We start from the raw sequence: 9059 nt of genomic DNA on the forward strand, positions 1-9059 counted from the left end.
TCACTGTTTGATCAAAAAGGCTATAACTCTGTCATTCTTGAACCTAGAAAGACCTCAGTTTAAAACTCTGGTGAAAACGAATGTGGGCGATATGCATTCCTTGAAGGAATTAAAAGTCTGTTCTGATTAAGCGTGACTGAAAGTCTTCCTCTCCTGCGTGCCTTCCTGCTGGGAGCAGAGCCGGGGGACGTGGTTCGCTGCTCTCATAACAAGTATTTTTCTAAATAAAACTCCTCCGATGACGAGCTCAGACACACTGAATGCCCGACGCTGTTTCCGGGCCGAGCCCTCGAAGATACTGTCCACAGGTTTCAGTGAAGAGAGAGGAAACAGCAAAATGAGTCGACATAATTCAGAGAGGTTATGTTGTTAGCATCATGCAAACAGCTGGACATGCAGTTCCCTCCAAAGGCTACAAAGACTTAATTGAATTTGCCTCAAATCATTATGTTGTCACTTCAATTTCAGTTTCACAGACGGCATTGTTTATGTTAGCGCATGTGGTCGCCGCACTTAGTGCTTTGCCTTCATATGTCCATCATCTTGCAGAGTTTTACCAATAAACTCATTTCTGTGTGCTCCTTTTTTTTTTCTTCCTCCCCTTTCTCTAGGCACGTCTTTTGACTGGCAGTCCTCTCGTTTTTCGCGAGCGCGGCTGCCATCTCTGAAGGCTATAGAGAGGTGACAACAGTTCCCCTTCCTAGTTTGCCTCTCTGCACCACACTGAGTCTGACAAGCTGCTGAAAAATAGGACCAGGTTGCATTTCAGCCTCAAAAGAATGTGCAGCGGCTCTGAGTAACTCTGTGGTCTGCCGTGGCATGTTTGGTCTGGCTCCTCATAATATCATGTAGTGTGCCGTTGAGGACCGGGGCCACGAACACCAAAGAGAAGTGTTGAGGGCGTTCCTACTTTGGACCCGACGTGGATGCCAAAACCTAATAGTAGCACCTTAATCAAGTCTCCCTCCTAATATTAGCACCGGAGCTTTTTTCTCCAGGGTGGCGGCTGGTGTGTTTGGCTCGGTGCATCCTGTCTGACCTTAAATCTGGCCCTCTCCGGCTGCGTGAAGCACCTCCTGGCACCATCCCCGGCCAGTGCTTCAACAACATGCAGCCCCGGCCTCGCGCGGGACGCTTTCACACCAAAGATAATCGCGTCAGTTGCGTCCAAACTGCCCCCATGTTGACATTAATCCATTAAACAGTTGGTGCTCTCCGCACGTCAGGCATATTAACTCCGTGGAACTATTGTAGCCATCTGGTCGGATCATTAAACGCTGTCCAGGAAATCTCGCCGAGCTGGTTTCTCTTATATCAAAAGCAGAAGTCCTTCGTGATGGAGGGCTAAAAGGAGGCGCTGAAAGGCGGTTCAGTTACACAAAGAAATAAACTCTGCGTCTCAAAAACGGCTGGCTATTAACTGAAAGATAATTTGGTCTATATGCGCCTAATAGTGTCTAATATTCAATAAGGCCCCCGCTGGCTACTGTTACACCTGTGCTGAATATGCAGGAAAACTCACATCCTCGACCCCCCTGCTCCCCAAAGCGTGTTGATTGGACCAGAAGCCAATCTCCGGTCAATCAAGCCACCCATCCTGTGCCCACTGTATGAATTAAGATTAAAGTTAATGTAGCCAGTAATAGGCCGACATGTTTGTTTTTTTGTTCTGCCACTAAATGTCGATGATTTATCATTCAAACATCCTCTTTTTTTTATGTGTGCGTATGTGTGTGTGTGTGGATACTTTTGGACCTCGGGTTCAGTGGGCTTGATCTGCAGCCAGAGACAATATCGAATTTGTGCCAAAAAGTCCAAGCTGTGAACGCTTGTCTGAGAGTTACCGTAAATCCTTTTGCTCGCACCGCTAAGGAGCTTAGAAAGCCGCAGCTCTTGCTATTCGCCACCCCTGTGGTCCGCGCAGGTAGCCACTGAGACGTTGTGAATTATGATCTTCGTGCACAGGAGAGGAAGGCAGGAACCGGGCTGAATGGATAAAAGCTTAGCTGTTGCCCCTTGTTTTCCTCGGCGGATAAGGACCGGGGCGGTCAGTTATATCCTCCATGTTGATTAATCTGACTCTTTATTGGAAATGAAAGTGATGATTAATGGCGTATTATCCTGCCGTGCTGATAGAAAAGTTTGGGTTTCAGGCATTTCCTGATTGGACCTGATATTTCTGTCACTGTTTTATAACAAACCTGAACATTTGAGTGTGTGATTTACATTAGGTCTTTAGGCTTGGTAGGCGTTTTAAAAACACAGTGGGCTCTTTGGTTGGCTCGTTTTTTTTTTGTTGAGTCATTTATTTATTTCATTAAAACTTGGAAAAGATTTGGCGTTCTGCATCAGGACATAGAAATGTATGGAACAAACATGACTCACCTTACTTTGTCTAAATCAAATCTTGGTTTATCACCCTTTTACCTTACATCTAGCGTTTCTTGAATGACAAAGTTTTCATCTTTTCAAGCATTAAGAGATTTTAGGCAATCGGTTAGCGGCCAGGGTTGGTGTTAGGCACGATTCTCAGCTACTGCCACATTAGGTTTCAGCTCAATATCTGAAAACTGACCGAATTATACCCATTGTGTTGTATTTTCTAATGTTCATTAGCTGTGGCGGCCACCCTGACTCCAAAACTTAATTTGTCGAATTTGTACAAACCCCAGTTCCAGAGAAGTTGGGACGTGGTGTTAAATGTAAATAAAAACAGAATGCAATGATCTCATAAACCTGTATTTTATTCACAATGGAACACGGTAAACATATCAAATGTTTAAATTAATAAATTATATCACTTTCAGGGAGGAAAAAGAAAATTGTTTAGAATTTTATGGCAGCAACATCTCTAAAAAAAAGTTGGGACGGAGCAGCAAAAAACTGTAAAAGTAAAAAATATAAATAATAAACAGCTGGAGGAGCATTTTGCAACTAATTAGTGGAAAACTGTTCTGTGGTCAGAGGAATCAATATTTGAAATTCTTTTGGGGAAACCACAAACATGTTCTCTGTACTAAAGAGGAGAGGGATCATCCGGCTTCATCACACAGTTAAAAACTCTCGCTGATGGTATGGGGGTGCATTAGTGTCTCTGGCATGAGCAGCTTACATCTGGAAAGGCTCCATCAATGCAGAAAAGTATCTACAGGTTTGAAAACAACATATGTCCCCATCCAGATGACGTTTTTTTCATATTTCAGCAGGACATCTTGCATCCATTTCAGCAGAGAGACTTCATATAGAAGAGCTGCTCTCCCCAGATGTTTACAGACTGATGTTAGAAGAGGGGATGCTTCAGAGAGGTAAACAGGACCCTGTTCAAATGTTTTTGAGATGTGTTGCTGCCATAAAAGTCAAAACAACTTTATTTTTTCCAAAACTGTTACAGTTTCGTAGTTTCAACATTTGATATGTTTACTATGTACAACTGTGAATAAAATATGTGTTCATGAGATTTGTAAATCTTTGCATTCTGTTTTTATTTACATGTAATACCCAAATTTTCCTGAATTGGGGTTGTACGTCCAGTGACAAACTCATTTAAATTTGTGAAATAATGACAAAATAACAAAAGACATGACAGGCTATTTAGATGTCTTCTCTGTTTTTAATTGAGACAGAAAACCTTCGGTCAGGGGAGTCCAGGAGATGAAGTTCAACACCACCCTCGCCAGGAGTTCCCAGCAGGGTCCTGGAATCAGACATCAAGGTCTGTCGCTGGTTCTCGACCCCTGCCCAGGCCTCTGTGATGGGGAGGGACCAGGACTGAGTGGGCCAGAAGAGACAACACACCATAGCTGTGTATAACTGCACAGTGAGTCCTTTCGCTCTTTGCCATGTCGAAGCCGACCGCAGGATTGCAGTGTTTACCCAAGAGCCGGTGCATAAGAGAAAAGCGGACCACCGGCAGCCGCCACCCGCCGGGCCCTGGGCAGGACCTGGGGCTCATCTTTGTTGAAAATGGCTCTGGAACATGCCACCGCCCACCAGGTGGCCTATATTTAGCAACAAACTGAAAAACCTCTTCATTCTTAAAAAGCTGTTTAGGTTTCCATTAAGCAGGGGGTTCAGAGGAGGACGAGAGGCGATGCTGCTCTCCTGTGGTCTGAGAGGCACTGCTCTTTTGTTCTCTACTCACCTGTATGAGATATTTACCAAACAACTTAAGTGGGACGCAAGTATTGCAAAATACACTATAAAAAAAATCCGTTAACTAAACTCGACTCAGTCAGGATTCTCTCTGCCAACTTAAACTGCTGAGATGTGAACACCGAAACAAAGAAATAAATACAACTTCTTGTAGGTGTTTGGCAGCTAACCTCAACTAATAAAAATGAGTTAAAAGACTGGATAAAAATTTGGCTTGAGTCATTGAGTTGATCGAGTTTGAACAAGACTGCAATTGGCTCCAAGTTACGTGAGCTCAGGTCTTTAAAAACATAAAGTGAGTCAACCTAAACTGAGGTAAACAAACTAATGATTCAAAACAAACCCAATACTTGTTCCAATAACTCAGATAATAAAAGCTGAATACAATAAAAAAAATTATTTTAAGTGAAATGGTTAGCTCGTCCATCAGGTCTAAATCAAACTAGAGTTCACCAAACTATTTAAGGAACTAAGTAGAATAGGTAAAATAGTATTGTTGGTAAGCTTTTGATACAACTCTACGTCAAAGATCTGAAGTATTTCTTTATGTTTTGAACTCAAAAACCTTCCTAAGTTGTCAGTTCAGAACCTCATAAAGTAGATTTTCTTGAACAAGTGCAAACCACCCACCGTCTTACATGCAAATGTTTTTACCAAAATCTGTTGGCGCTCGGAGTATGAGTTGTGGATGACTCTCAGCTACTACCACACCCAAATTTAGCTCAGTATCTGTAAAAAATGATTACGTTATGGTTCTTTTTAACTTTGCTCAGCTGTGGTTATTATCCTGAATTAAGTTGGCTCCAAAAGTCAGTCAATACTGGATGTACATCTAATGATTACTTTCTGAAAGGGTCGTTGAAATCCATCCAGTTCGTGAAATATTTTGCTAATAGACAAACACACACACACACACAGGCAATTACATGATCACTTGCCTTTGCTGGTGGACGGTGACAAGGTGAAAATAAAGAACAGTGTAAATACCTTACCTTTTAAACCTAAATGAGTGTTTCATAGGATGCATTGTTAGACACCTGCTGTATAGAATGTAATGTAATGACATTAACAAACAGTATTTGTTTGGTTGATTGGTTTATTGGTTGGTCAGTTGGTTAGCCAGCTGATTGATTGATTGATTGATTTTTATTTATTTATTTTTATCCAAACCTTAAAAAGGAATAGCATAAGATGCCCAATTTTGAATAACCATATCAAAGTTGGTAACTTGAAATATAGAAACAGTAAATAAAATATTTGATGACATCTAAAACTCTTGACAAAAAACAACTCAAAATTGACTATTTGACATATATAGGGAAAGTTTTTTCTTTTCTTTTTGCTCTACTCATCTCATGTCTCAGCAAGTCATTGAACTTGGGGGGAGAGCGAATCCAAGACGGGACATGCGTTTTACATGTTTTCTTTTGCCCTCATATATGCCTGAATAGCGAAACAATCCCCCTTTTCATGCCCATGGTCTCATTCAGTGGGTGGCGCGAGCACCACTGTGATTGGGGATGAGGAAGCTTGGTGATTTTTTTTTTTTTCCAAAGTGAGCACCTCATAGGAGATGACTGTTCGCTGCCATTAGTTTAAGTGCAGGAGTGTCAGTTAACCCGACACTGGCACCAGCAATACTTAATACCAGATGGAGGGAGCTGTCCTTGAAGTCTTAACAAGCAAGCGCAGAGAAACAAGCCTTTATTCAGTGGGAGAGAACAGAAAAAAACTGATAACTTAGCAAGGTTACCACAAAGTGTACGTTAAATCCCACATAGGAAAGGGAGGGATAAAGGAGATTGAAGAAGGTGGGAAGGGGCAGAAGTCCAAAGTGGATAAAAACATAGTTTAGATGTTGCTGACTGTAATTTTTTATTGCGTTCAAAATATGCAGGAATATAAAACAAAGCCGTGGTTGTCACGCTAAAGGGTCCAGCTGCTTAAGAGGTGTCAAATTATTGTACCTCAGCTGGATACATCAGTGCTGGATGCCAGGGGAGGAGAAAGGAGCCAAACCCAGCACACTTTGGCACATTTGTCCTTTACTGCTGGCACAGGCGTGCCAAGCTGTGAGGCTTCAGAGCATCGATAGAACCCTGGTGTTTAACTACCCAAAACTATGAGCTGCTACAAGACTCCAACCTTCAACACTGCCTCCTGGAAGAATAGTAAACATGACGGCAAGTGCTTCCTCCATCCCCCCACGCATGATGCACCAAATAGTTCTGATGGAGGGGCCGGCTGCAACACAGAGCCCCAAACGTTTCCATTTTCTAGATTGAAAAGATAAGATGGTATCAACTGGGGTACCAGGTTTGTCTTGGCTTCAGTGAATACAGAGCTGAAAGCTATTACTTAGAATAACTTGACACCAAAAACCCCTGCGTTGACCAGTGAGGAAATTACAAGCAGCCATGTCAGTTTATGGAGGCACCTCACACAAAGATCCCCAAAGGTCTCTTGTTGTCAGCTTTGATAAAATCCACTTGCTTTTTCTTTTTAACTAAAAAGAAAAGAGAGAGAGAGCTTTAGTCCTGCCAATGATTGCAATAAAATGTTGAATGGACTAAGCTGTTGGCATGTTCTCTGATCTGGCACTCGCACGTCGAAGTGCTGTTGATTCTCTGCTGATTGTCCACTTTTCATTCATTAAGTTAGCTTAGTGCAGCTAAACGGCTACTTCTCGACTGACTCGGGAGGCCTGTGAGCTAAGAGCCCAGGCATCCGTGAAAGAGAGGAAACAGTTGAGGGGCATGGCAATGTCACAACGGACAAAGGTCTTTTGAGAACTCTTCGGCTCTTCCCATACCGGTCCGGTACCAGTGTTCAACCAAGCGGAGAGGAAAACTAAACAGAGGCAGGTCTGTTGAGAGTTTCGGCCAACTTAAGCACGGAAATATTTCTTTCCTGTTAACTCAAGAATCTGGCAGTCACCTGTGGTAGGTCGCCTTCCCATTTTAGTTGTGAGCCATCAGCCACGCGGTGCAGCCGTGTTGGGGACGTTCAGGAAGGCCCGCCCACCTTTGAATCTTAAAGAATGTTGAGTGGATGATGCTGTGGGTTCTTTACGCCATAATTAAACAAAGGACTCAAAAGGTTGACAGCTAGGAGATTTATTTGGACAATCCTTATACGGTTTAACATAGTTCAAGCAGTCTTGTCATCCGGAGCACTCTCTGAGAATAACAAAAAAAATGGATGGATGGATGGATGGATGGATGGATGGATGGATGGATGGATGGATGGATGGATGGATGGATGGATGGATGGATGGATGGATGGATGGATGGATGGATGGATGGATGGATGGATGGATGGATGGATGGATGGATGGATGGATGGATGGATGGATGACATTCTGACACTAACCATAACACTGATTGTTTTTCAAACTAAATAACCTTTAGTTTCATTTGTGTTTGTCCAACACAAGATCAACTTCAGTGATCTCTTCGGTACCATATCTCATGCGTACTATTGTCTCTAACATAGAAAGAAAGTGACAATAACTGACAACTATACAAGTTATTTGGCATTTAAAAAGAAAAAAATAAATAAACTTCAGTGGTTAAAGTATAAATTTCTGTGTTTTAGAAGTTTTTGTTTTTGAATGAGTATTTTGGTAGAAATATTTTGGTCACTCGGGGGAGACCGACAAATTGTAAAAACCACTGACATTATCTCACTTAAGTTAGTTCATTTAGGGAATTAGTTAACATATAGGGGCTTATTGTCACACTCAGGTGCAATAACAAACAATTAACAATAAAAGCTAATATTTAGTTCTCTATCCATCCATCCATTTTCTTTATCGTTTGTTTTCCTTTCCAGGACACAGGGAGCTGGTGTCTATCTCCAGCAGTCACTGTGGGAGAGGCAGAGGACACCCTGGTCAGGTCAAAAGTCCACCACAGGGACACATTGAGACAAGCGAGACAATCTTACTTACACCTAGGGACAATTTAGAGTTACCAGTTAACCTAACATGCAGGTTTTTTGTCTGTGAGAGGAAACCGAAGTGCCCGAAGTAAACCCATGTGTGCACAGGGAAAACATGTAAACTTCACCCAGAAAGGCCCCAGGCCAGAGACGATGACCTTCCCGCTGTGAGGCGACAGCTCTAACCACTGCTCCTCTGTGCTGCTCAATATTTGATTCTAAAACTTTAACTGTGTTCACAAAATGATTACTAACTTATTATGTTGTTAGGGTTGTTGGCAGACACTGTAAATGTGATGTGCATTAAACTCAAGATCCAAAGAAGAAGCCAAGCAATAGTTCAAATATTTTGAGGTGAAGTTTTTTGGAAAAGTTATAAAAATTAATAACTTACCTGGTGTAGATAGCTCTTTTAACGACATCAGTTTGGATAAAATCGTTTAATTCTGACTGAATTGATGAGTTTATGGCTAGTTAAGTCTTGGCTAGTTATTAATAACTGTTGCTTTAGTTCAAGTTGTTTTAGGGTTGCTGTATTAAAACGACTCCAGTCTCAAAAAATCCACAAGCTTCTGCTGCAGCCTACAGCTCTTCCAGCAGGAGAATCACAACATTTTGATGAAATAACTGCATAATGTAAAACTGATAATGGTGCGAAGGTTTATAAAGCCATGTTTGTATGAACCTCTATGTGATTTTTTTGACAAGGCAGTTATTTTAAAATGGTAGCAATCCACTTTGGTCTTGGCCCAGTTTGGACTAGCCATTACAGGTGCTGGTCATAAAATTAGAATATCATGAAAAAGTAGATTGATTTGAGTAATTCCATTTAAAAAGTGAAACTTGTATATTATATTCATACATTACATACAAACTCATATATTTCAAATGTTTATTTCGTTTAATTTTGATGATTACAAATGACAACAAATGAAAATCTCAAATTCATCATATCAGAAAATTAG

The sequence above is a fragment of the Kryptolebias marmoratus genome, linkage group LG11, assembly GCF_001649575.2.
Source record: "Kryptolebias marmoratus isolate JLee-2015 linkage group LG11, ASM164957v2, whole genome shotgun sequence".
In the NCBI taxonomy this organism is placed as follows: Eukaryota; Metazoa; Chordata; class Actinopteri; order Cyprinodontiformes; family Rivulidae; genus Kryptolebias; species Kryptolebias marmoratus.